The sequence below is a fragment of the Sphaerodactylus townsendi genome, linkage group LG11 (assembly GCF_021028975.2).
Source record: "Sphaerodactylus townsendi isolate TG3544 linkage group LG11, MPM_Stown_v2.3, whole genome shotgun sequence".
Classification (NCBI taxonomy): Eukaryota; Metazoa; Chordata; class Lepidosauria; order Squamata; family Sphaerodactylidae; genus Sphaerodactylus; species Sphaerodactylus townsendi.
The window spans coordinates 39,578,784-39,605,557 of NC_059435.1; the positions used below are offsets into that span (position 1 = coordinate 39,578,784).

At 42.3% G+C, this 26,774-nt stretch overlaps 1 protein-coding gene and 1 long non-coding RNA gene across 4 annotated transcripts in view; one reads left to right on the plus strand and one right to left on the minus strand.

Annotated features, from left to right (window-relative positions):
* CREB5 (cAMP responsive element binding protein 5) overlaps positions 1 to 22,477 on the minus strand; it is a 285,186-nt gene extending 262,709 nt beyond the window's left edge. For 2 of the 3 annotated variants that reach the window (XM_048511158.1, XM_048511161.1), the window contains exon 1: positions 22,364 to 22,411. The gene's annotated coding sequence lies outside the window, so the exon portion shown is untranslated. Of the gene's footprint in view, positions 1 to 22,363 lie in introns of all 3 variants that reach the window. The other variant, XM_048511159.1, reaches the window with a different exon arrangement.
* Positions 22,478 to 22,650: 173 nt separating this feature from the next.
* Positions 22,651 to 24,079, plus strand: LOC125440694. Its single transcript, XR_007245733.1, has 2 exons — positions 22,651 to 22,681; positions 23,675 to 24,079. It is a non-coding gene; the product is annotated as an uncharacterized LOC125440694 (long non-coding RNA).
* The last annotated feature ends 2,695 nt before the right edge of the window (positions 24,080 to 26,774 follow it).

The following is a 26,774-nucleotide window of genomic DNA, read 5'->3' on the forward strand; positions in this document are numbered from 1 at the left end:
AGCAGCGACCTGACTGCGCTTCCCTCCCCCCAGGGCGGCCTCAGGCCGCCCTAAACAACAACCCTTTAAAGGGTTGTTGGGGAGGAAGCGTCTTCCCGGCGGCGCGGTGCGAACCTCGCTGCCGGGAAGACGCTGTCTCCCTTCTGCGCCCCACTCACAATGTCCTCGTCGTCGTCTGCTGGGCGTCGCAGCCCCGCCCACACTGTCCTCCGAGGCGGCTCCGTGCGGAGCCGCCTGCCGTCTGTCGGCCTCTGCTTGGCCCGTTCGCATGCTTGCATGCGAACGGGCTTCCGCCCCCACGCCGCCAGAACTCTTGGCGGCGTGGGGGCGAATGGAGGCCCTGCGGAAACGGCCAAAGATTAAAATAAAATACAAACATTAAAAGATAAAGTGCAAAGCAAAATTAAAACTGCTTGTTTATGACAGTGTGTAAAAACCTGGCCGTTCGCTCTAGAGCATCCATGAATTCTTTTTTTTCACAAATAAACAGTCTTCTGCTGGTCTGTCCAGCACTCTAAGCCCATCAATAAGGTTGAGAGAAACTTTGGCTGATTCCGCATGGGCCAAAAACAGCAGTGTGAAAACGGTGCAAAAGAGTTTAAAACAGTGTAAAAGGGTTTATACTGTTTTTACACCATTTTCACACTGCTGTTTTTGGCCCGTGTGGAATCAGCCTTTGTTCTGGCCCTGTTATGAAGGGGACAATAACACAGAACATGATGTACTGATTCTGCAGTTTTCAACGTGCAGATGCAAAAGCGCTCAAGGTGTTTTGGAGCCTCAAAGCACAAGGAAGCACATTGGATCTGGCCAAAGTGATTGCGCGTCAGTGCTCCGGATCGAAAAGAGTGAACAAATATCTAGCCATGCCTAGGGATGCCAAGGGAGAGGAGAGAATAGAACTTTTTTGCATAAGCAATCAGTTCCTGATGTTCTAATTCAAAAAGTCTAGATTTTACAGTGGAGAACATTTCATTGGGAGGGAGCATGGCTATAACATCGGGAGGCAGGCCCAAGGCATGGAGCTTCACTTCTATGTGGTTCCACCATTCCGCAGCATGCAGAAAAGTTAAATCCTGGGCAATGAGGCTCATGTCCACATGCCTGAAGCAAAGCTGAATCCAATGCTTGAACATTATACACCAAGCCCACGTCTCCAAAAGATGTTGTCCAGCTTCTAGGCACAAGGTAGAATAGGGAACAGTGTGTGTCCCTCCAAATATTTTATACAAAAAGGTGGATTGGATCCACTTGATATTTCTATTCCAGGATTGGATCCAAAAAGAAACACCATATAAAAGTTGCGGACAGACTTTTGCATTAAAAGCTTAAGGGTCCACAGGAAGAAACTGGTGGTGACCCTTTCGGTAAAAGAAATGCAAGATAATGTTGGTTGTATTTTTACTGGTGGCAACTATTCTGTTCTTGTGGGAGGACCAGCCTGCTCTGTAGTGGAAACTTAAGCCCAGATATTTAAAGTTCTTCCCCATTCAGTGACCAGTGCTCCAGTGCTTCCCCATTCAGTGACCAGTTAGAAGGGCACCACAAGCTTGCAAACACCATGATTTTTTATTTGGAATAATTGATTTCAAAGTTGTTGTTATTACAGTATTTGGCACAGCTGGTTAATAGATGCTTTAACCCCACTTTGGCTCATGATAACGGAATGGCATCGTCTGCATAAAGCAGAAGAGATATCCTAGAGTTACCAGGATAAGGGCTGTGCATATCATACCCTCTCAAAGAGTGCACTAAGGCAGTTAAAAAAATCAGTGCAAGAACACAGCTCTGCTTGACCCTGTTATTAGATGTGATTTTAGGGGTCAGAGTGCTTTCTGGGTTGCACTTTACTTGGCACGTTGTATTAGAGTGAAATGCAATGATTAAAGAGAGAAGTCTTTTCTCCATACCTAGGCATTCAAGCTTCCTCCACAAAAGGTTTATCAGCAAAAGGTTTATCCACAAAAGGTTTATCAGAGTCAAAAGCAGCTCTGAGGTTGAGAAAAGCTGCATATAGCTTGGACTTATTTGCCCTGGTATACTTAGAAATCAGTCAGGACCAAGCAATCGTCAAGGGTGGATTACCCCTCTGAAAACCAACTTGCTTTGGTCCAAGTATATTATTCTTGGTTACCCAGCAGGACAGTTTATCTAGTAAGTACTTGGCATACAACTTCCCCAGGATAGATAATTAGCTAATTGGATGGTAGTTTGTAGGAAATAAGTAGCCTCCCTTTTTGAAGATTGGCACAATAATTGCCTCTGTACAGAGCGTTGGTACTTCCCCTGTTTTGTTAATGGAAGTAAATACAGAGGCAAGGGTAGGGACACACCAGTCCATAAAGGTCTTAAACAATTCAGGGGGAAGAGAATCAGGACCTGGAGATTTACACCTTTTGAGGTGAGCTATAAGCTCCTTGACCTCTTGGTCAGTAACTAGGGGCCGTTCAGGATACTTTCCTATTTGAGGGGAGCTGTAAAGATTTGGAATACAGGAGGTGTCATTAAAAAGTTCAGAAAAGTATTGTAACCAGGTATGGCTGTGTGTAAGTGCAGGGCTCATGCGGAATGGATGAAAATCTCTGGATGTTAAACTTCAAAATTTTGCGGAGTCATTTTGGGAATAGCTAGGTCTAAACAAAGTTTAAATTTGTCTAAACAAAGTTCTAAATGCTCTTCCAAAAGTTCCACCAAATTCTGAAGGCGTAAGTGTGATATATAGCATCTAAAGACCATCAGCCTGATCATCTATAGTAAAAAAATGGTTAAAAAGTTATATTTTCAGTACCCATCTCCATGTTTTATGAACTCTAAGACATGTTCGTGAAGCAAAAGTCACTAATGTCTGCCCTTTGTCAAAACTAACCTTTTAACCTTGTGAAAAGCAGTAAATAATAGTTACAGATCCTGTCAAAGGTTATTCTGCATAGTGATCACTAGTGATATTAAATAAAGGTATCTCAAAAGAGACTCCAGGAAAAATACTGAAGATGTTGAGAAAAGATTATCATTAAACAATGCACTTATAGCAAATATTTGAAACAGGTTATTTGAAACTTTTCAGCAGATGGAGAATCTTCTTCCATATATGTTGTTGAAAAACAGCTACTAAATAAATGAAAGAATCCATCAGCAAACTTACAGTGGCTAATCTAAAAAAAACTCCAACATTCTGGGCAATAAATTGCTGTCAATTGGAAAGAACACAAAATATTTTTGGTCACCACGTGATGAGTAATATCACTGTGAATAATTCATCACTCACTACACACGGACACAGCAAATTCACACACTACTCCCAAGCATGCATAAGTAATGAGACTTACTTCGAAGTAAACAGGTTTAATTATCAGGGTCTTTTAATAGGTTCATTTTTTGTTTCACAAAATTGCAGGAACCCACAATCTACACACAATGGATGCATGGATTCTTTGGTGACAAAAAGCATTTCCCAGCTTTGCTGAGGGGAAAAAAAATCTTCAAATAGCATGACATTTCCCCCACTGCTTGGATTACCCCACTTCCTATGCATTCTGTGGGAATACAATAATTCAGAGGTCCTCATAGCATTCCCTGTCACCTTTTCTGATGTCCACCAAGTATTTTTAGTTAGCGCGTGGGGCCAGGTAAAGCTTTTGCCCAGCAAAGCTTCTCATTGGAGATATTGGCTGTGTAGATTTTTTTTTAAAAAAATGTTGCTTTGGCAGCAGATGCTACCACACACAAGGATCTGTACTCTGTCACTGAATTTGAGTCGTGCAATCATTCTGTAGCTGACTGCACCTCCTCTGGCAGCCATTTTACACCAGTCATTTCGTTGCTCTGCCCACAAGGCCTTGTCAGAATTCCAGATGTGCCTTTAGGCTCAAAAATGTTGAGGATCCCTGGAATAATATAGTTCTACTATATTGCTAAATATGAAGTCTGGATGGATCACAGCCTGGAAAGCCTCTGAGAACTGCTGCCGTATTGACAACATGAGAAAATAAGAATGGCCTAGCTAGAGGAGACACGTTGTGCTACCTTTTTCCAGAGGATAACCTAGGATTGGTCAGCTTGTATGAATATGTGTCAAATGGCAAAACTTGAATGGTATTTTGCTTCCCCTATGTGGGTATTTATAAGGAAGGATCACATTTTAAAATAAGTCTTCTCTGCTGAAGAGATGCGGGCAAAGCACGTAAAGCACTTGCCTGAGCTAGAATCTGCACTTAAAGACACCTATAGTGTATTGAAACTCCAGGGTACGACATCAGCTGAATCCTTTGTTGTGGTTTCTCAAAATAAAGATATCAAAAATAACCATGCAGATCAGCCCATTTGGCACAAAAGAGTTGGTGCCTCTGACACGTGCACCTAAGATGTAGATCCATTTTATTGTTCTTAACAATGGCCACTCATTGAACTGGTCAAAACTACAAATGATCCCGTGAGATAATCACATGAGGTTTGTAACACACTGAGAGAAGGGTGATATTACCCCACCTTGCAGTTCCTTAAATGGCATGGTAATAGCACAAGAGGGAAGTCAGCATGACATACAACACTGTGTAATGGGATGCAGGAAAGAATTTATTCCTATAGAGCACATTCCAACAGAGGTCAAAGTCTATTAGCTCTTCACAGGAGGATTGTGGTAACAAATGATGGTTTATTCTAAGAAGGAAAAATAAGCCCTGCTCCTTGAATTCCATCTATGCTAACATTCAAATGGATGTTGGAGGTCTGAATTGTTTTATCACATTTGCAAAGCAATATCAATCCATTAGTAATCTACTACTTCTCTGCTTCAGATTTTCAGACTTTGTTCTGACCAACATACATGTTGAGTTTGCTGCAATATTCAGTTACTGTCTCTACCCCTCATTGATTATTGATACACATAGTAAAGTGTATGTGTCTTTTACACATCATACAAAAAGACATGTTGATTCAAAGCACAGTTCCATCAGAACACCTTTTTACACTGTGATTTAAGCACCCATGAACGTTCAATCACTAGTTCCTATAGTTAGAAAAGATGGTGCCAAAAGCCACCCAGTCCTACATTTTAACTTATTCTTTTCCTAAAATCTTTGTTCAAAATTGCATTATATTGCAAATATGAAAATTAGCTGGTTAAAAAAAAATCAGTATTTGCTACAAACGTGGAATATACCACATTCCATGACTAGGACTAGGACTTAACAAACGTCAAGTAAGAAGAAGAAGAGTTTGGATTTATATCCCCCCTTTCTCTCCTGTTAGGAGACTCAAAGGGACTTACAATCTCCTTTCCTTTCCTCCCACACGCAACATACACCCTGTAAGTTAGGAGGGGCTGGGAGAGCTCTGAAGAACTGTGACCAGCTCAAGGTCACCCAGATGGCATGTGCTGGAGTGCACAAGCTAATCTGGTTCACCAGATAAGCCTCCACAGCTCAAGTGGCAGAACGGGGAATCAAAACTGGTTCTCCAGATTAGAGTGCACTTGCTCTTAACCACTACGCCACGCCTTGCAGTCTGTCTTAATCTGTGGCAGTACTGTAGCCAGTGAGGTTAAGCCAAGATATGATTATTGCAAACTGAAAATTGTAATCATTGATCAACCACTAGCTGCTGCAAAGCTAATGAGCAAGACATCTTTTGCAGATGTCTTGATTTTTGTTTAATTCATTATACCCCACCTTTTCCCCCAATGGAGACCCAAAGTTGCTTATATAATTCTCTTCTCCTGCATTTTATCCTCATAACAGCCCTGAGTGGTAGGTTAGGCTGAGACAGTATGACTGCAGGGTTCCATGGTGGGGATTTGAACCCAGGACTCTCAGATACTAACTAGTCCAACACTCTTAACCATTACAACAACTCTGGCTCTCAAATTAGGACTTTTGCATTTCCTCCCTTTAGCAAGTGGCTACAAATTTTTCCTTCTCCCTAAAACCCAGCTTCAAATCAGCACAAAGCAAATATTGTGAGACAAACATCTTGTCTATCTGCTTTTATTGTCAGTTGAGGGACACACAGTGCAGGTATGTGGGACCTCAATATATAAAAAGCTGGAGGAGGGGAAGATAGTATCCTCATTGATCTCAGCACTGATAGCTAACAGAAAGACTGGCAGCTTAGTTCCTGGCCCTGTTACATACTAGAGCAGGTGTGGGTAGGAACGAACTTAAACCTCCCTGAGATACCACTATCAGTCACTACATCAGATTTCTCTTTCTATCCACTCCCACGTGGAGACAAGTTCATCGGTTCTCAGTATTAACACAAATGTTTATTACATTTAGAAAGCATGACCCCCTCTTTCTCTTCTATGAGCTATTTACAGTCTGCTTCCAAGCAAATTTATTTGGAAGCAGGTGCCACCAAGTTCATTGGGGTTTCCTAGAAAATCAAGTTTGGATTGCAGTATTAGGCACAGGTATGTAACCACACAGGACAATACAAATCTTTAAATCCCAAAAAACTGAAGGGGTTATGATCACTGAAAGTCTATTAATTAAAAAATGTCACTGACATAGGTCAATGAGATCCTTTTGGCGTGTTGTTTATTTCCTACTTTGCAGCTAGTTCAACTAAAGTCTACCACCTCTTGCTTCAAGAGCTAGAAAGCCTTCTTAAAAGAGAAGTGCGCTTTGTCATTTGCTATAGAGTTGCTAAGAAGTAATGTTACCATTTGGGTGCATCGTTTTATCCCAATGTTTCAGGGTTCTAAAAAGAAAAAGAAAAATATATTTTCAACAAAGATTATTTCTTTTTTAAAAATCAGGTTTTTCTTTAGACTCGAAAGTTTATATTTACCCTCGAGGGAAGAGGAAGATTTTTCAGTTGGAAACTGAAGTTGACTTTATTGTAACAGTCTGCTAGGAAGATGACATCTGATTCTTTAAACAAAGAAAACAGGAGTCCCAAATATATGTCAAGTGTTTGAATTAATGAGCCTACAAGATTCCCTGGAAATCTTATGGACCTTTGGGGAAAGGAGATGATTAAGAGGAATAGTCAGTACTATGCGTTCTCATTTATTATGGCATGAATACGTGATACTTTGCAAGCTGGGATATGTGATGCTCAGCACACTGCAGAAATGGGTTCCTAGAGGCATTCCGTCTTCTAGAATTATTTTTTTTCAATTGGCAGGAGGGCAGCCAAGCAGGTGTTTTTTGTTTGCTGTAACTAGAGTTGATATTAACACAGGCTTTGGTGCGGAGTGCACCACTCTTAAATTATATAGTGACTTTATCGTGTTAAAACACGTTTGTTTTTACCCCATTGTCATGGATGATCTCAGCAAGGCAATGTTCAGAGAATATAATGGTTTAGTCAGTTGCAGAGTTAGCAAGGACAACACAAAACAATGTACTAATACAATGTTCTATCTTATATTGAGCCTCTTATAAATAACACCCTTTACAATTTTTGACAAAGGAATAACAGTTTGGTTTTAATAACTCTATGCCAGTGATTGGAATCTGAAAGGCTCTTTCCCAAACAGTTGAACTCAGAGGGCATAAACCTTAGATGCCCCACGGAACAGTCTATTGTATAATTTTTTTTATTGATTTGAGGTGTCCCTGAGAAGTTTTAAACAAACACATTTTCAGGGGAATCAACAGAATGACACAAATGGGGGAAAAATACTGAAGGGGATCTAACCATACATTAAAAGAATGAAATAAATTGGAAAAGGACAATTTCTTGTTATGAATTTATCTATATATTATGTATGCATGGACAAGAAATGCTCCAGCATTTAAACTGTGTTGTACATCATAGAAGCCAAAACAGTTTCCACAAGGGGTTATTTGCCTTGGGTTCATATAACAATATTCTGCTACTTATTTTAAAAAACTGAAAAAGCTCTGGTGGCCCAGGGTGGTTGTGGTAGGAAAATGTCTATTGCCAGTGGACCAGAACAGGGAGCTCCGGGAAAACCTATCACATGGAAGCCTAGTGCATCAGCACTAGCAACCAGGATGCTACATAAGCCAGTCGCCATGTGGAAAATAACTTGGACTCCCCCCCCCCCCGGCAAATAAGGATAGTAATTTTCAAATTGCATGGAGTAATCTAGAAAGCCTCTTACTTCTCAAAGAATGATAAATTGGGAGAGAAACACAATAAATAAGGGCCTCACTACATATTACAAAGTTTGTGAGTTTGCTGGAAAGACTTTTCAGCAAACATGTATTGTGACACAGAGTTACCAACTCTCGGTTGGCAATTGTTGGAGATATGGGTGTGGAGGCTGGAGAGGGTGAGGTTTGGGGAGAGCAGGGAAATCAGCAGTGCATAATGCCATAGAGTCTACCCTCAAAAGCTGCTCCAGGGGAACTTGATCTCTGTAGTGTGAATGTCGGGCATTATTCTGGGAGAGCTCCAGGCCCCACCTTGAGGTTAGCAAGCCTGATCTGATTTGAAAGTCCTCATAGAAAATCCAGAGGCTGCAGCCGAAGAACACCTTCCTGGGTTGACACCCCACTGAATAAAAGTGGACTTCATTCTGAGTGGACCTGCTTAAAATTGCTCCCTGAGGATATTGTAATTTGTAGTAAGTGCGAAGCTAAAATGTTCGGCCCACTACTTGGAAGTATGATACAGCTGCCAGCACAGCACAGGCCACCCTCAGGTTTCTGGGGTTGGGGATATTCAAATATGTTTGATTTGATGCATGTCACCACTTCTGGCATGAAAACAGAAGTAACATCATTGTGTTGGAGCAACTCTCTATGATTCCACCAAAACTCTATGATAAAACTATAGAGTTGGAGGTATCTGAGAGCATCACCCTGATACAATGTCATTTTGCACCAGGAGTGATGTTGCACATCAAAGCAACACATATCTTCCCTCTTGTTTCTTCCACTTACCTACTGAGTGGCGATGGAAGAACAAGGCGATGGAAGAACAAGGCTGCCAGGGGGCCGGGCGGGGCAGGGCCGGGCGGGATCTATCTGAAGAAGGAGACCTGACCACCCTAAAGTATGATCTGTTGAACACAATGGGTCTTCCTTCTAAATATTCTGCACAAACAGAAGAAAAATACTGAGCACAATTCTCCTCTTAGTTATGCTCTGTGGATATTTTCACCCAAATTGTAGAATGAAAAGCTCACCATAGGCTCATTCTGCGCTGCATATTTATAACGAGTTGCAATTATTATAAATGAATTTGTTTTCCCTTAAATGGAAAATGAATTCATTATAATTATTGCAACTTGATATATATATGCTGTGCGGAATGAGCCATAGTTAGACACATCTGAACATATTCTGATCGAAAGAATCATGTTAAGGCTGCAGCCCTCTGAACACTTTCCCATGGGGATTTATTTCCGAATAAAAGATGATTCACTGTATAACATCCTTACAGACTATAGAGTACATTTAATTTCTCATGTGACCATTGACCACTTTGAATGTCTGCACTCAGACTACACACTTCTAGCAAAAGAAGTAATTTACTTTCAGCACTGAGAATAATTTACATATGTACAATTTATCAACACTAGCAAATAGCAGAAGTGCCATCATATTTTATCAGTAGTTCAAGCTTTGTGGTAAATGTGGGTCATCTCAGACATCTGGTAGGTCACAGCAGAGAACAAGACAGACCACTAACTTTATCCACTTGGGTTCTTTTTATGAGTCTGTGTTACATTCATACGTTTCAGACACACTGAATTAATCCCGTTCTGCTTATCTTTTATCACTTACCATTAAATATTACCATTATTTATTGACATGGGAAAAATCAATGTGCAGCACCAGACCTGAGTGGAGGGGGCATCTGACCTGCTCAAGCCTTGTACAGTGAGAGAGAGGAGACAGCACCCAACCCGCTAGCTGGACAGGATATGCTGCCTGCCTCTCCTTTGGGGTTGGAGAAGTGGAGATCTTTTCCAGGATTATTTTCCCTCACAGCTTACCCTGGCAAAGAATAGACAAAATGCCTTGCAACCATAACATAATTTTGAAAGAAATTTCACGTATGTAAATAAGAAAATAAAGCATATAAAGTGTCTTGAACATGTAAACGCACTATATGAATGTTTAAGCACTATTGCTGAAATTCCTTCAGAATCTTCTAGTCTACAAGATGTTCAGCTACAACAAACCATTTGTCCAAATAAAGTTAGTCATACTTTTGTCTCATTAGTTTCAATGATATTTCAGCAAGGGTTATTTTCTTTGCATGGGGTCGCTGATTTTTATAAGATGTGGACATTGTGCGCAAATCGTGGGATCGCAACATATTTAGCATGTTAACAGCAAACCAGAAGTGTACATTTTACAGTTAGGATGACACCATAGTGAAGCTAGTACAACAGGCTTGTGTTAGGGATTATTTTTTTAAATAGCTGACTCTCTCTAGCATTTCACACAGTAAAAAAGGTAGAGGTAGCCCCCCTGTGCAAACACTGGATTGTTATTGATCCATGGCCCATGGGGTGGAATCACATCATGACATCTACTAGGCAGACTAAGGTTACGGGGTGGTTTGGCATTGCCTTCCCCAGTCATCTACACCTTACCCCCAGCAAGCTGGACACTCATTTTACCAACCTCAGAAGGATGGAAGGCTGAGTCAACCCTGAGCTGGATCACAAGCTGCTTTTGAAACTGCAGTCAGTTTCAAGGAAAAGTTGCCCTGCAGAATGTTTGAGAACAAGAAGTCTGAAACCCCTTTCAGTTCCCAAGACGAGTTTTGCTGTTCTTTGGACTCTGGCCCAATATGAACGATCCGTGCTTCAGATTAAATATACTGATATGAATCTTCAGTGGAATTAGGCCAATGGGATTCCAAACAAGCGGTGACAGCAGTTGCAACAGACTTTGTTTCTTCCATTCTATAAACACCTTTGTGGGGCATGATTCAGGTAAATCACACACACAACTCTTCCACTGAAATCCATTGAATTTAAATTTGCTTCTTTAATCTGGAGTGTACCCAGTGTTTAAAATACAGCTATGCAAAGTTCAATAAGCACCTTTTGATGTAGACAAGGGCTTGAAATTGACAGCTAGTTTTTAGCCTCAGAACACTTGGTCTTAATCAAGACCCAACCAGATAACAAGCAGAAGATCGGCAATCAGAATAACACAGTGTCAGGGCAGCAGAGGGGTTGGGGGAATTTCACCTCAACACAACCATGTGAAACTGTTAATTTGATTCAACAAGTGACACTGTCCTTCCATGCTCTATTTCCAATCTAAATTGTAGCCTCATTCGCCTCCCCCCCCGCCCCGCCCCCCGCTGCCACTAAGCTTCCAGGAGTCTAAAAAGAGGAATTTGGCTCAGGGAAACACTGTGGAAAGAAACACTCCCTTTCTCAATGCCATTTACCTGAACAAATTAGTATACTCTTTAAATTACTTCAGGAATACATAGGACTTTTCTACACACTTGACTTACTCCTGGTTTTCTTGGCAGTCACTGAGCAAGCATTGCAGCATTGTCACTCTGCAAGTTTACACGTGGTTCTTCTGCACATCTCCTCTTCCTCCGCAGATGTGGAGTCAGTTTATGTTCTTCCACACATGCCTTCAGTAATGAGGATTTTGAAGGGATGGTGCTATCACCATTGGCAGTGTCATTGGTAGCATCAAGATACCCCTCCTTATTTCAATAACACTAAAACACTGATATATCACTAGGGTTGTAAAATAGACTTAGATGGTTCTCTGAATTTTGAGCTTTCATTAAAAAAAAAAAACCTCTATCTCCTTACCTCATGGTGATATGCCTTTGCCCCTATATATCTGTGAAGGAAAGGGACAGAGACTTGCTTTAAAAAAAAAACAACCATTGGGAATTCAGAAAACCTGCCAAGCCTATTGTTACAACATTACAGAACTATATTTAGTATCATTCTAAAACAAAGAAAATGAAACCACTCATTGTTAGGGTGGAGAAGGAGGAGGTGGAATAGTTTGATCACAACAATCCAATCACTGAAAAATGGGCTGAAGGTGGGTGGGACAAGACAAAGAAAACTGAACAATACATTATGCACGAGGAAAAAGGTGACTCAAAAAGCTTCCAGTAAAACATCAAGGTAAAAGTGGTCTCAAAAGAACTGAAGAAACTCCAGGGAAAAACCAAACTATGAAAAATTGAAAACGAATGGCATAAAAAGGTATGCAGAAATCAGGGGATAAACTGAAGAACTATGGGGCCAGAACCAACAACAACAACAAATCATGTGGAAAAGCCCCAAGTTCCTGTACAGTTTGACAGGGTGAATTTTTCCCACCAAGGAAGTGACTTCCGACAGGATTTTCCCAAGTAATGATGTTTAAGATCAGAATATTAAATGGTAGAGTACTAAATGGTAGATCCTTAATGGTGCCTTTACCCTCAGCTCCCAGTTATTAGTGGCCAACAACTAGGACTAAATGGAAGCAGTAGGTGCTCAGGACTGTAAGAAAATGGTGGAATTCAAACTGTAATAGCTGCATAAGGAAAAAAGTGAGTTCAAAAGAAATGTTTTGGGTAACCACTGATATTTTTAAGGATATGAGGGCAAAAAAAATAGAAGCCATCGTCCGTCAGTAGTGCACCTGTGATGTCTGAAGAATCTAGACATTGGTAGAGAGTAGAAGGCCAGATGATAGAGGAATGTGGACTTCGGCCTACCTGATTTTAAAAAAACTGTCACTAATTCTGAACTCTCAGCTCAGCATTTCTGTAACACTGAGCTGGCATGGCTCTGCAAGGACAAGGCTGTAATTTATTGTTTTTGTATAGGTTGTCCAAAAAGCCTTTAAATTATTCAAAAAACATAGAAATTAGGCATTTGGACATGCAGTTACAAAGAATATGTCTAAATGAGACAAACATCACTGCATATTACCAACAAAAAAGGAGTTTATTTCCATGTGGCTGCATCAGAAAATGGTTTGTCTGATAGGCCAAAATTGGCATACAAATACAATAAATAAATAGGATAAACAAATAAATATAAAAGAACTATTTGTCTTCCATAGTCTGATATTAAAGACAGGCTGTACAGTAAATATTTGAAGTAACGAGAGTTGAGTAATCAGGGATCTGAGCAATACTGCTGTAGTTTCTGAAGCTGTTTCCCGCTTGCTTCACATATGCAAGATCACGTGTAGTCTGCAGATTGTAGACTTGTTGCAACCCTATGATTCTCTATTCATAATAATTATCATAAATTGAAATGCTTATTTCAGCCATCGGCACATAGTGGCTGGGGAAAAGAAAACAGGACTGAAGCCAGTATGGGCCAATGAATGCTGCTTCACTCTACTTGAAGCACTGGTCTGCGCTGTCTTTAAAAAAAAGAAAATTGTGACATTGAAGTTTTAATTTTAAAAACTAGGGCTTTTATTTAGAATGGATGAACCTCTCATTTTAAGAACTTCCCTTTGGTTGCTATGCCTGTGAACCTTGCAAAATGCTAAGGATCTAAAGAATAACGTGAGACAGGGATTGATAGTTTCTTCAGACTGAGGCATGGACCACTCCTATTCATTACATTATTGCTCTGTACCCTAATGCAAACTGACTAGGTCATTATGGCCTCACCCGGACATATTGCCAACTACCATCTGAAGAAGGTGGGCTACATATTTGGGGGAAACAATCCCTCACTTTGGCGGGAAACAGCGGCGGAGTTACAATGGGACACGGAGGACAAACGCTCCATGCAGGGTGGAGAATCGCTCCCCCACCCCTCTCCACCCCTCTTCTCAGGCCACCTCAGGCTACCTGCAGCAGTCCCCATGGACCACAGCAGGCTGCTTTTTTCACTTTAAAAAGGTAGGTAAGAGGTATTTGGGGGGCGGAGGCGTGGGGGAGCGCCATTTCACCCTGGTCGCCATTCTCCCTTCCTACAGCACTGGTGGTGAACATCTGATTCTTAAGTGACGAATCAGCCAGTTCAGCAAACAGAGTCATGGTGACTGGTTGCATGATAAGGGAACAGAACCAGTCTTTGCCCCACCCTATATTCATTTGACCTCTGAACAGAGTCTTTGTGCACAAGCCACATTTGTGTAGGTTCTGAACATGTGATCTGTACACTGTTTCCCAGCCATCAGTAGCTCTGTTACAGTGAACTCATGTACCTGCATCCATCCAGTCATTAGGAAGAGTCAACACACATTCATTTTGCACTTGAAAAACCAAAGACCAGTACCTGAATAAATGTGGAGTTGGTATGGTATCAATTGCACAGCATTGTTTGGATTTAAATTATTTACATTGCTTATTGTACTATTTATTATTTGTACATTTTAGTACTACACATTGATTGTATATGTTATATGTTGACTACCTGTAAGCTGCCCTGAGCCCAAACTTTAGCTAGTGTAGGGTGGGATATAAATCCAATAAAAGTAATGCAAAGTAAAGTAACATGAGAATTACTCCTGCACATATTTTAAAAATCAAGTATACATGGACAGTATACATGTTACAATAATGTGTAAATAGAGCTACTTAACATCAGTACACAGACTCATGCAGTTAGAACCTATACAGTGACAGTCTACACTGGCTTACAATTTCAAATATTATTACAAATATGTGAGGATTATCATTTTTACAAGTCATCTCAAATATGTTATCCAAACATGGCTAACTATGTTACCTAAGAACTCTCGGAAACCAGTTCAGGGTGACTTTCTAGCTAAATTATCCCATTTCTCTTCTATCGGTCCAGAGAAACACATTTTCTTGGGAGGAACCTAAATTTCTGTATTTCAGGGCCACCTTGTATACAGTCTAGTTAACTACTATTGGTGTGCCGCAGAGATTGCTAATAGTCAGAGGACTTCTGGATTTTTAATATTAAATCAGCAGATCCTGTACTGCAGCTCCTTGTCTTGTGGCATAGTGTGGCGGTGTGGCTAGAGAAATGCAAATCCATGTAGGTGCACAGTGGGAAGTGAACAATCTTTCGATTCTGCCCCTAAATTAAAGTGACGGCAGATCCTGATACACAGAAACACTAAAGTTCTACGAAAATTAAAACAAACACTGATTAGTGTAAGTACAAAAAATGTTTATTTGAAACGACTTTGCAGGATTAACTTCTTGGAATTTCAAAGCATGAGAGAGAAACAAGAATTAAACCATCACATCTCATAAGGTCAGGAAATCATAGTCAGCTTTAAATATTTTACTTTGAAACTCCTCAAAAGACACCACAAAAATGCTTAGAAAATCTCATGCTGTTAATAATATACTATCTTAGAATGTACAGAAGGGACACTGCTTTGGACAATACCATATGTGCATATGTTCTATTGAAGTTACCTTGGGCAGACCAAAAATTTCACTCATTAAAACTGGAATTCCAATTTTTAATTAAGAGAAAGAACTTTACTGGAAGTATAAGATATGCTGTTGTTGGAAAAGTGGTGGATGCCTCAAGCTTGAACATATCTCAGCAACAGATGTTAAATCATAAAAATTCAATACAGTGTTAGCATCCATTATTCCCCATTAAGCAGTCGTTGTTATTACGGAATATAGATAAGAGGCATAACAATTTAAGTTTGGAGATTTACTCAGTCTTTAAAAACCATTAAATGGGTAAATATGGAATGCAAAAATATTACACAGATGCATCCACATCCTATTGTCACCTTTATTTTTAGCTGGGTATGTTTCCTTACAGTCATTACTTAAGATTCTGTTTTGTAATGTGCCTTACCAATTGGTTTATTGGAAAACATAGTTTTGCAGATGTATTTACTATTTCTTTTAAAGATTGAAAGTAATTAAAACAAACCAAAATATTGCCTCTAAAGTTCTAAAAATTGATTAGTGCAGTGCTATGTGGAGTTACTCTAGTATAAGACCATTGAAATGGATGGTCTTCAAGAGGAGTAACCTGGCAAGGATTACACTGTGAGAAACCCAGATATGTAAACAAGGCTTTAAAGTGCAATCCTAAACAGTGTTATAGTAGACCATTGTAACATGAAGGAGATCCATTCCTGGGATCATCACAAATGGAAAAACTGCAAATATGGGAAAGCAAAGAAACTGCAAATAGGGGAAAGCTCTCTCCCAGTAGTGTAGCAGCCAAATTTCTTGCAAAATAAAATGGAAGCAAAAGTAGACTAGAGGTCATAGCTTGTCATTAGGCTGCACACTATGAAATCACAAGTGAAATCACAAGTCACAAATTCACAAATGGGGAGGATCCAGTGAACACTCTTCTGAGTCAATTATTGTCTCAGGGTTTTGAATTATATTGTGAATGGCTAGTGTCATCACTGTTTAAAGCAGTAATTCTAAATCTCTTCAACTAGAAATAAATAACATTTCAATCAACTATTTCCAAGGAACACTGAAGTGCAAGGATATAAGCAAGAAAAGTTATAGATGTGTGCTCAGCATTGACTGGTGAGTAGTAAAGCGTACATACCTAAAGTTACGGTTTTTAATATCACATCTGCATTATTATTATCATCTGCTTCTCACAAAATGGAGTCAAAATAAGTTAATATTGCATTTTCCTTGGAATATTTATTCCCCACTTTTCTCCCAAATAAACCCGATAATAGAAGAATAGAAGAAGCATAATAGAAGAAAAAACACAATGAAAAAAGCAAGCAGTAAAACAAAAGATACTGGAAGGAAAAAATACTTGTTATTTATTTTTAAGATGGTGTGTTGTGTGGTTTCAGGGCTGTATGGCCGTATTCTAGTAGCATTTTCTCCTCACGTTTCACCTGCATCTGTGGCTGGCTTCTTCAGAGGAATCTTCAGAAGCCACAGATGCAGGTGAAACATCAGGAGAAAATGCTACTAGAACATGGCCATACAGCCCGGAAACCACACAACACCTAGTGATTCTGGCTGTGAAAGCCTTTGACAATACATTATTTTAAAGATGTTTGCCCTGTTTCCTGGGTTAGCTCTTGAAGCAATAATGTGGTATACCATACAACAGCCAAGAACTGCAGTCTTCAGAAAATAAAATTCTGCAATGTTCTGCATCAAGTAGACCACAGTTACTGATTTCAGTGTAATTTAAGTAGTCTAATTTTGTGTGGGAGTGCAATCCAGGACAGCTCTTCATACACTAATTCTGGCATGAGAACCATACACTGAAATCTACAGGTGGAGGACTTCAGTTTAAATATGAAATAGGAAAATAATCTACGATTGGAGCTAAACTAGCAAGTGTGTGAATAGCAATAGATTTCAATGCTTTCACAAAAATTAATTCACTTATTGATGGGTTTTTAAAGAAGTCTAGTGAGAAAGACAGTGAATATCCAAAAACGCAAGCCAGTAAATCATTCAGCTAACGGATACAGATGGCAGAATAGGCAGCGGGGCTTGTTTGTTTGGTTTGGGGTTTTTTGGAAAACCACCCCCTTTGTTGTAATATAGTTTTAGGTAATATAGTTTTAGACAATAAATATGAAAACCAAATTCTACATTGTTTCACTGAAAATAATTGTTGACTTACTTCATTACATGATTTATCAGTCAAATATGAAACATTCTGGCAAAAAAAAACCTTGGGCGGAACTTAAACCTTGTTAAGTATAACTCAGAACAAATTTGCTCTTTCATCAGGAAGGCACTTCACGAATGTCACGTAAAACTAGACTAGGATTTACCGTAAAGAATGATCACACCAAAAAGAGTTTGGTAGCTGCCAAGGCCTTTGCAAAACCCTGCTAATTATTAATTAGAAAAACCACACATTCACTGGTTAAATGTACATTTTAAGGAAAGAAAGTATAGTCCAGCTACACAGAATGTGGCAATAATAAATATTAGGAGGCTTCTTAATCTTAGTCCCTTTCATATTACATTGACTCAGTGTTGAACGGTTAGACTTGAAGTACTGTTTTGTCTTTACCTGAAGCAAGCTGTAAAATTAAGACTTGCAAAGGAGTAGCTCTCAAGCATTTTAAGTGAGTTTACAGCTTACTGCCTTCCAAGCAAAGGCAATTTCATGAACTACACAGAGGTGATGGCATGGCAGCCACTGAACATACACGAGAGAGCTGTAGCCAATCCTGACTCCAAGTACATATTTTGGAAGTGTGCTCTGAAACCACTGAAAGCAAAACAGGCCTGCTGTGAACAAGTGCTGAGAGCTCTTTTGAACATGATAAAATTTCTAGGCTGGAAAAAAACACAGAATTCACAGATGCACTGATGGTGACATTTATATTCATCTGTGTTTCATAGCATAAAATGCATGGGGGACTGAGCATTGTACATGGGCTGAATGCCATTTCCATGGGGAAAGTTTGTAAAGCCAACCTAAGGGCCAATGTGATTAAAGACTGTTTTTAAAAAGTATGACCTACCTACAGGTAGTTTCAAGTGTCCAGAGACTCCAAAGATCCCTAATGATACCCTCAAAATGCCTGTGCCACAAACGTATGCAGCATTTTCTCAAGTGTCATGCAGCGTAATCATACACAGAATTATTTCATTCTAGGTCTATTGACGACAGTGACCTTAGAAGAGTGTCACTCTGCTTAGGATCTCTTGGTTCAGTAAAGTTTGGGAAGCCCACTTTACCTAATTCTTTCTGTTTTTTTATTTACACTTATTTTCATTCTCTGCCCCCAATTTCCATTCTAAGTAAGGGAGACCAGCTCTTGCTCTATTGATACAGTCTGCTGTGTCAATAATTACTTTCAGTTTACAGATTATATATATGTTATATATATATATAACAAATATGATTTCCAATATACCACTATTATAATTCCTCATTTCTATCATCTATATTCATATTCAATTCCTAAATTACAAAGATTCCTACAGTACTTTTCTGTTGTTCTTCCAAACTTATTCTACAAACAAAAATCCAGGCAGGCACCTTGGGGACCTTCTGATGAACAAAGCTCAACCTCAATATTTTAAACTAAGCGTTAATCATTTTCTTTTATATGGCTAACAATTTCCATTATTTGCAACACCTGCCACTGACTTGCTGACCCTTTTCATGCCAGTGAATGGAATCAAGGAACTGACGTGCAAGTTTACAAACAGAAATGTGTTTCCAAAACAATAGGCACTTTACGACGTATCGGTTTTCTATCATCCATGTATGTAAAATACATAAAGAGATAACAATAGACATTAAAAACAAAAGCCTTACCATGATCAAGGACATCTGAATCAACCTGCCTTTCCTTTAAGCACACCATCCCCCTCCTTTTTCCAACAGTAAAAGCCATGCAACTAATATTTTTGATTCTATGTTTTTAATTCAGCCTGCCCTTCTTGATAAATCAATTGAGAAACAGATCTAACGTTATAACTATTTTAAAACAAGCACTGTAGCTGTGGAACTTGCCACCCACCATCCTTCCCTCCCCCACCCCAATTTATTTTAGTGGTGAGACTAATTTTTCCAGTAGCCTTTAATTAGTTTGATTAAGTGACTAGGAAAATGTGACTTCAAATGTATTGAATAGTCTGGCCTCAAATCCAGGACAGAGTCAACTTTGTGGCAAGTGCTGAAGGACATACAGCAAGCTGCTACAGGTTGTGCTCATTCACCACCTAGCACTCCCCGCCTCTAGGACAGGAGTGCGCCGTCTAGTTCACTGGCAGCGGGCTTACTGTGCTACCCGCCAAGGGGACACCTTCGGCCCCTTGGACTTTTAACACTTGGCAACTGCTGGGTTTCTTTCAAGCTCTCAATTGTTTCCTTAAATGAAAAAGAAATGATCACTACTGGGATAATCTGCATCCCGTGGATATGGGAAAATCTAGGCTATAATAGCCCAGCGAATTTCTACACCCAACTTTGATTTACAAGATAAAAGCAACTTTTAAATTAAAGCCCCTTTCTGTGAGCAGAGCTTATTATTCCAAAGAGAGGAACAATTTTCCTAGAAAGTTGTCTCTGTGTGCCTGCCTATTATCTTAGATTTCCCCCTTCCACTAATGAGCATTTATCTAAAAGAGCCTCCTAATCCTCTGATGCCTGCTTCTGGTCAAAGGTAACAGTTTGAATAAAACCACTAATCATTTATCGTTGATCATTAATCACACTTTTCTCTGAGGGTTTTTTGGGTTTTTTGCAACCTGCAGGGGATCAGAAGTCCCAATTCCACCCGCAAACCCCTGCTGTTGAAAGTCCTGGTCGGTGATCCCATTAAAGTCCAGTCGCCCAAGGCCTGTTTGTACAACTTCGGCCGCCAGTCCCTTCGCTCGTTCCGGTTGCTGGCCCTAGAATCGTTGAGCCGTCCAGCCGGAGCTCTTGGGCGCGCGCCGGTTTCTGACAAGGGGAAAGTTTTCCAGGGAGTTGGTGGCCCCGCCGCCCTGGGGAGTTCCACCTCGATCGCAAGTTCTCTTGTGCACGTGTGGATCAAGTGACTTCTAGCCGCAAGGAGCCAGTGGGCAAGAGACTAACCGAGGTAGATCTGCTTCTGCGATAGTCCTTGGGGGTCTCCCATCGGGCTCCTAACCTGGGCCGACCCTGCTTAGCTTCCGAGGGGCTCAAGTTAGCCTGGGCCCAAGTTCGACTACTGGCAACTGGGCTGGGGGGATCCTGGGCTGAAGATGCGGAATGCCCCGGGCCTGTGGCAACCCCCCCTCCTCCCGGCGCTAGCGCGTTCGAGTCCTGAGGGCGAAACCTCTCCGGGACACCCAGAAAAGCAGCTCTCTCGCCCGATCCTTTTTTTTCTCCAAACTATGCCCGGTAGGAAGCCCAAGACGGGACCGAAACGTTTCGGTCCGCGGAGGCGGCATGGGAATTTCCAGGGTCCCGCCAGCCACTTACCTACCGCCCCCTGCAAGCCCCTCCGTTTCTCTGCTGCGTATTCAAAGAAGCGCGCGTCCAGCATGCTGGCGGCCCAAGCTTCTCCCGGGCAGGGATTTGCCTGAAACGTTGGTGGATCGGGAAGGCTCAAACTTGGCCAGGGAGCGGGGGGGGGGGGGGGGGATGGGGCGGGGGGATCGCTAATGTGACTATCCTGCCAGTGGGGCTAAAGAGAAGCGGGGGTGGAGGGAGAGGTAGGTCGGACACCAGGTCACCGTCACGGTGCCCCAGACACCCCCGGCAGCTCCCCAACTCTCGGCACTTCCATGAGACACTTACTCGCCTGCAGCATGACGTAATGGCCCGGGATCCGACTCGCCGAGATCTGTCAGATCGGGCGGGGGCGACTCGGAGTGTGGAGGGGGGAGAGAGACGCACAACATAGCGATGCAACCACCTAACAACCAAATATACACAGCCGCAGACTCCAGAGCTTTTAAAACAACAGGGGACCATCTGAGGGCTGGAGGTGGAATTTGGGGGGGGGGGGGGGGGAGAGGCTCCGTTGCGGGCCGAGTTTGCCCGACTAAAGCTGCGCGCCAGAAGAAACTTCGATCTCCGCCGGCCCGGGAAGTCCCAAAGCTGGAGCTCCCCGGAGGCAGCCCGAGAGCCGAGGGACAGCGATGTCACTCGGGCAGCCGGGGAGATGGGAAGCCGCGCTAGGCAGGGAGAACAGCCTCAGCTGGAGGTCTCGATCCGACCCCTCTTCGCCGCCGCCAAAGGCGCCCACCTGGAACTTAGCCACGCGCTTTCTTGCAGAGACGGCAGCGGGGGAGGGGGGGTCCCCTGGGAACTCTCTCTCTCTCTCTTTCTCTCTCTCTCTCTGCCCCGCACCACTCCGTCGAGACTCGCTTTCAGATGCAAGCCTTGGGAGAGAGAGTCTCTGAGCGTACACAGAGAGCCCTGCTCTCAACAACCGAGTGAGCCCCAGGAGCAGGCGTTAGTAGGCAGGGCTCACTCTTGGGGGCACTGGAACCACGGGGACCCGCGCGGCGTCCTGACAGCCTGCCTTGTCACTTTCGCTACCTGTTTTGGACAAGGCGCCCGCCTCGGGCAAACTTTCTCTCGCTCAGGTTGGGCAGGAAAGGGGTCGCCGAGGTGCCCTAGTCGCTTCCAGTGCACCCCCTTCGGTCCTCCAGAACTCTCCCCAGCCCAGAAGTTTGCTTTCTTTCCCCCCTCCCCGTTCACAGGCGCGACCATCTGTTGTCACCGCGCGCGGGCCGGCGGGATCAAGGCACGCACCCCGACACATCCCAGCGACACCTTCCCGGTCCGCTCCGCCGAGCCGCACACTTGTAGCCCCAGCGGCCGCTTCCCACCCCCCGCAGGCGCAATTTGCAAGGATCGGGGGAGAATCCCGAGCGGAGCAACCGCGGCACACAACAGGCTCCCCTTCTTCCCACTCTGGGTTTTCTTTTGCTCTCCTCCAGTCTCTGTTGTGTTGACTTCACACGCGCCTTAAGCAACGAACGGGAGGGAGGGGAGAAAGCGACACCAGCGGGGCCCGGCTGCAAACAAAAACTTTTCCGCGGCTGGCTGCAAAGTTGAAATTCGCAAAAAGGCGATTCCGTCTTTTTAGAGACTTACCCGACAAGTGCAAGAAGGGAAGGGACCAGCAGCCCGGCTGAAGGAACCACGTTGGACTGCGAGAAGGTTACAATACGTGCTATTTAGAGAAGCATTACATCACCCTCCGTGACGTCACGTGGGATTCCTGAACTTCTAAATCATTGCGGTCCCTGCTCGAGCCAGAGAGCCGAGCGGGGGTCCGGGCCGGGAGGGGCGTGTCATGGGCGGGTCCCGCCCTGGCCCCGCCCCCGCCAGCCTCTCCGCCAACCAGAGAGCAGTGCTAGCACAAGCAACAGCTTGCCGCGCCGGGGATGACAGGGCGCTGCGCGGAGTCCGGTGAGTCAGCCTGGAAAAATAGCTCCGGGTCTGGAGAATCGCGGGAAGGAAGCTGCGAAGGGACCATTACCCACCCCTTGGGGACTGGAACCGGGCGGGCAGGGAGGCTGCGGGAGGGGACAGTGGTGTGCTTCCCAACAACTGCCGCAGATTCACAACCCGTTTGAGGTCCCCAGGGCTTTAACTGAGCCAGGACTCCTGACAAGGAATGAGCTTCATGGGGGGGGGGGGGGCTTGCCTCTCTGACCATGCACAAAGTACGTTTCCCACCACTCGTGATGAAGCACAAGGCTTTGAGTTCAGATGCTGTGCCTTCTGATCCCATCAGAGCTGTCGTAGTGGCATTATAGTCGTCCCCCCCCCCCGCACAAAGCAGTGTCTTGGGGCCCCTACCTACACAACCACTCACAGGAATAAAAATATAAATGATCAGTACATTTGTAATATTGAATAACTACTATGTGCTTACCTTGCAAGTGTTCATAATGGATCTCAGATTCAATCTCTAATAACCAATGGCATGTAAATGTAATCAATAGCATTGCTATTAACTGTCAAGTGAGTTGAAGTGATGTTAATATATACACTTTTATGTTATGTAGTGCATGCGACACATACACATACCTGAACGTGTGGTTGACCACAATACTAAATAGAGGCAAATGCCAATGTCCACTTGTTATCATAAAAATTAACAATACTGTTCATTATCTTTAATAAAACACATTTTCCAGTGACAAATATTTATAGCTTAGTATTGTAATTATTTATTTACCGACAGCAAGTCGCAATGTACATAGGTTTGCATGGGGCCCCTGGGCAACTGCCTAGAGTGCCCATATGTTAAGGCAGCCCTGATCCAGCTGCCCCATAGTCCTCTTTTGGAAAATGACAGCAGCTTTGTTTCCCTTTGAGAACTATTTGATCTTTGACTGACAGGAGCAGTGACCCCAATATGCTAACCACTATGGCTTGACACATTTCTCCTTTCAGCTGGGTGTGATCAAGTGGCTGGAATCCACTGGAAAGTGTTCAGGATTCTTCCCTTGGTTTCTGTGGGCTGCCACGTCTACCCTGCCTTCAAGCGGCCACTTTTCCAGCTTGCAGTATGTCTGATGTAGTCTTCGAATTATCTCTTTCTAGAAATCTTGAGAGAACAATTCAAAAATAATTTTCCATTCTATTATGATTTGAACTTGTACTTTGCTTTTAAACATCATGAATGTAAAGAGTTGGCTGGAAAATTATCTAAGACAAAGTCACATTTTGCTGAAGTGATTTGTACCAGGTGACTGCGGCAGAAAAGTCAATGCCTGTGACTTTCTAGTCTCTTAAATAAGTAGTGAATTGACTGTGCAGCAACTTAAATTTCAAACAATATATCTGCAATCAAGACCATTCTCTGGTGTGGACTCATGTTATGGTCTTGGGCAAATCTGTTTGCCACCTCATTTATTTATGTGTTTGAAAAATGGTGGAAAGTGTCACAAATCATGTCACAAATGACAAACGACTTACTGCAATTCCACAGGCCTTTCCAGGCAAGAGACAAACTGTCGTGGTTTGCCATTGCCCGTCTCTGCATAGTGGGAGTCCCGTGGCATAGAATGGTAAGCTGCAGTATTGTAGTCAAAGCTCTGCTCACAACCTGAGTTCGATCTCAATGGAAGTTGGTTCCAGGTTGCCGGCTCAAGGTTGACTCAGTCTTCCATCCTTCTGAGGTTGGTAAAATGAGTTCCCAACTTGCTGGGGGTAAAGTGTAGATGACTGGGAAGTCAATGGCAAATGACCCAGTAAACATAGTCTGCCTAGTAAACGTTGTGATGTGACATCATCCCATGTGTCAGTAATGACTCAGTGCTCATATGTGGTGGACTTGAAAAAAAATCAAGAAGTTTTGGATAGAAGTACACGTGAAAATACAAAAAAAAATTAAATTAAAATTTCCCCTTACTGTGAAAACAATGTTGCTGGGTATCTTACTGGAAAACCTTCCTAAGAAGCTTAATTTAACGATGTTGGCACTTATTAACTGAAGCAAGAGTAATAATTGCATCTTGTTGAAAAACCGATAAAGATCTTAATACAGAACTTTGGGAAGATAAAATCAGAGAATATGTTATAATGGCTGAATTAACAAACCTGGTAAATAGGCGGTCAAAACATGAATTTGACGAGAAATGGGAACTTCATTTCTTATTTGAAGCAGAATCGATGATGTAAAAATAATAATAATAACTGAAAGATTATTAACTCTGTAATGATACTGCAGAGACAGTTGATAGAAGGTAGTGAATTTTAAAACTGTATAAGAGTTTCTCTGATAATATTAGATGTGTTATTTCAAGATTCAATATGTTATAGCTATATCTGTATAGTTCTTGGGTGTATTACTTTTTTCTGTTTTGTTTTGTTTTCTCTTGGAAATTTTCTTTTTGTTCTTTTTTCCCCAATTTCATATTTCTATATTTTGTTTGTCAATTGTACTGTGAAAATTAATACAAAATATTTTTTAAAGTAATGATTCAGTGCTCGCACAGGGGTCATTTACCTTTATCTCTGCATAGCAACCCTAGACTTGGAGATCTCCCATCCAAGTACTAACCATGGCCAACATTGTTTAGTTTTCAAGAGCTGACGAGTTCCGGCCTGGCCCATCCAGGCCAGTGTCAGGACAGTGTATATTTATTTATGTGTGCATTTTAAAAAGTGAAATAGTGACCTGCCTAATGAGGGGAAGTCTGTAAAATTACAGTTTAAAAAGACAAGGAAACACAGTGACAGCAGACAGCTTGGTCCTATTCAGGGTGAAGCATACTCCTGTTTCCATTCTTCAGTCGCTCTTGAAGACATTTTATTCAGTTCTCTATGATCTATTTTGGGTTCAACCATCAATAGCTTCTAGTGACACCATCTCTATCTTTGCTGCCATTCTGCCCTCTACCTAACTAAACCATATCCTGGTTGCTTATGAATATTTCATACTTTCTTTTCATTATGGCACCTTTCATTTTGGAGGACTGTTCCTCACATAGAAATGAGGTCTTCCTACTCATGATGCCGCCAGTCAGTTGGCAGTAGGTGGCTTCCAGAGACAACATGACACCAGCTGTATAGGACAGAGGATTTCCGGTTTTCAGGTGGGTGGAGAGAAGACTGAAGGAGCTGTAAAGAGAGTGCTCTTTGATGGTCTTTTAAAATCATGCAACAAAGTGGCACAGCTGAGACTTCATCACAGGATGTGGCACCAACCACTCCAGAAGTTCAAGAACTTGTACTATCTTTAAAAATATCTGCTGGCCTGGGGGTGGAAACTGGACAAAATTACTTCCATTCTTTCTCTCTAGTGAACTGTGGCTGGTGTCTCCTTAATATTTTTTCAAGTCCCATTGTTCAGGAACGTCAGGGGTGCCCTTCCATTTCCAGCTGAAATGCCTAGTTAAGGAGAAGCAGCAATACAGGGACTTCTATAAAGTTCTCTTCCCACCAGGAATTTGTCTAGGACTTCAAAGTACAAGTGGGAGACCCTTGAGGACTTGTGAGAGATATCTCCCCTATGCCCTTCTTTTCCTTTCCTGGTAGCCCCTGGTAGCTCCAATTCTTCTTTTCTCCTTTCGACCAACCTGCCAACCTACCTTTACTTTCCACATTCCCTACCCCAGAATCCTCTCTCAGTGTGGTTGAGTTGCATGGCGGCTGCAAAAACAGGACTAGGGCTAGTTGCATGGTGGCCTCCAGTGCTTGGTGGATTCCAGTAGAATGGTGGCCACCAGCACCCGGTCAGGTAGCTGCCACTGCAGGGCCAGCCAAAACCACTGCAATGGGGCCGACCTTGCCATGTTCTTGCTAGTGGCAGGGAAATCACCTGCCACCAGTGGGAGTTTTCCACCACCACTCAGTTGGGTGGTGATGCGCAGCGCCCCCATGTGCACAAAAAAGTCAGTGTGTCACCAGATATGTTCTAGCATTTGTGCAAAACACTTGTGCATTGGTAAATGATCAAGCTGGTGGAGGTGATGTTTTATCAATGCACTGGTATGTATTAAGAGAGTTTTGCAAAATATCAGTACTTTACACTGAACATTCTAAGGGA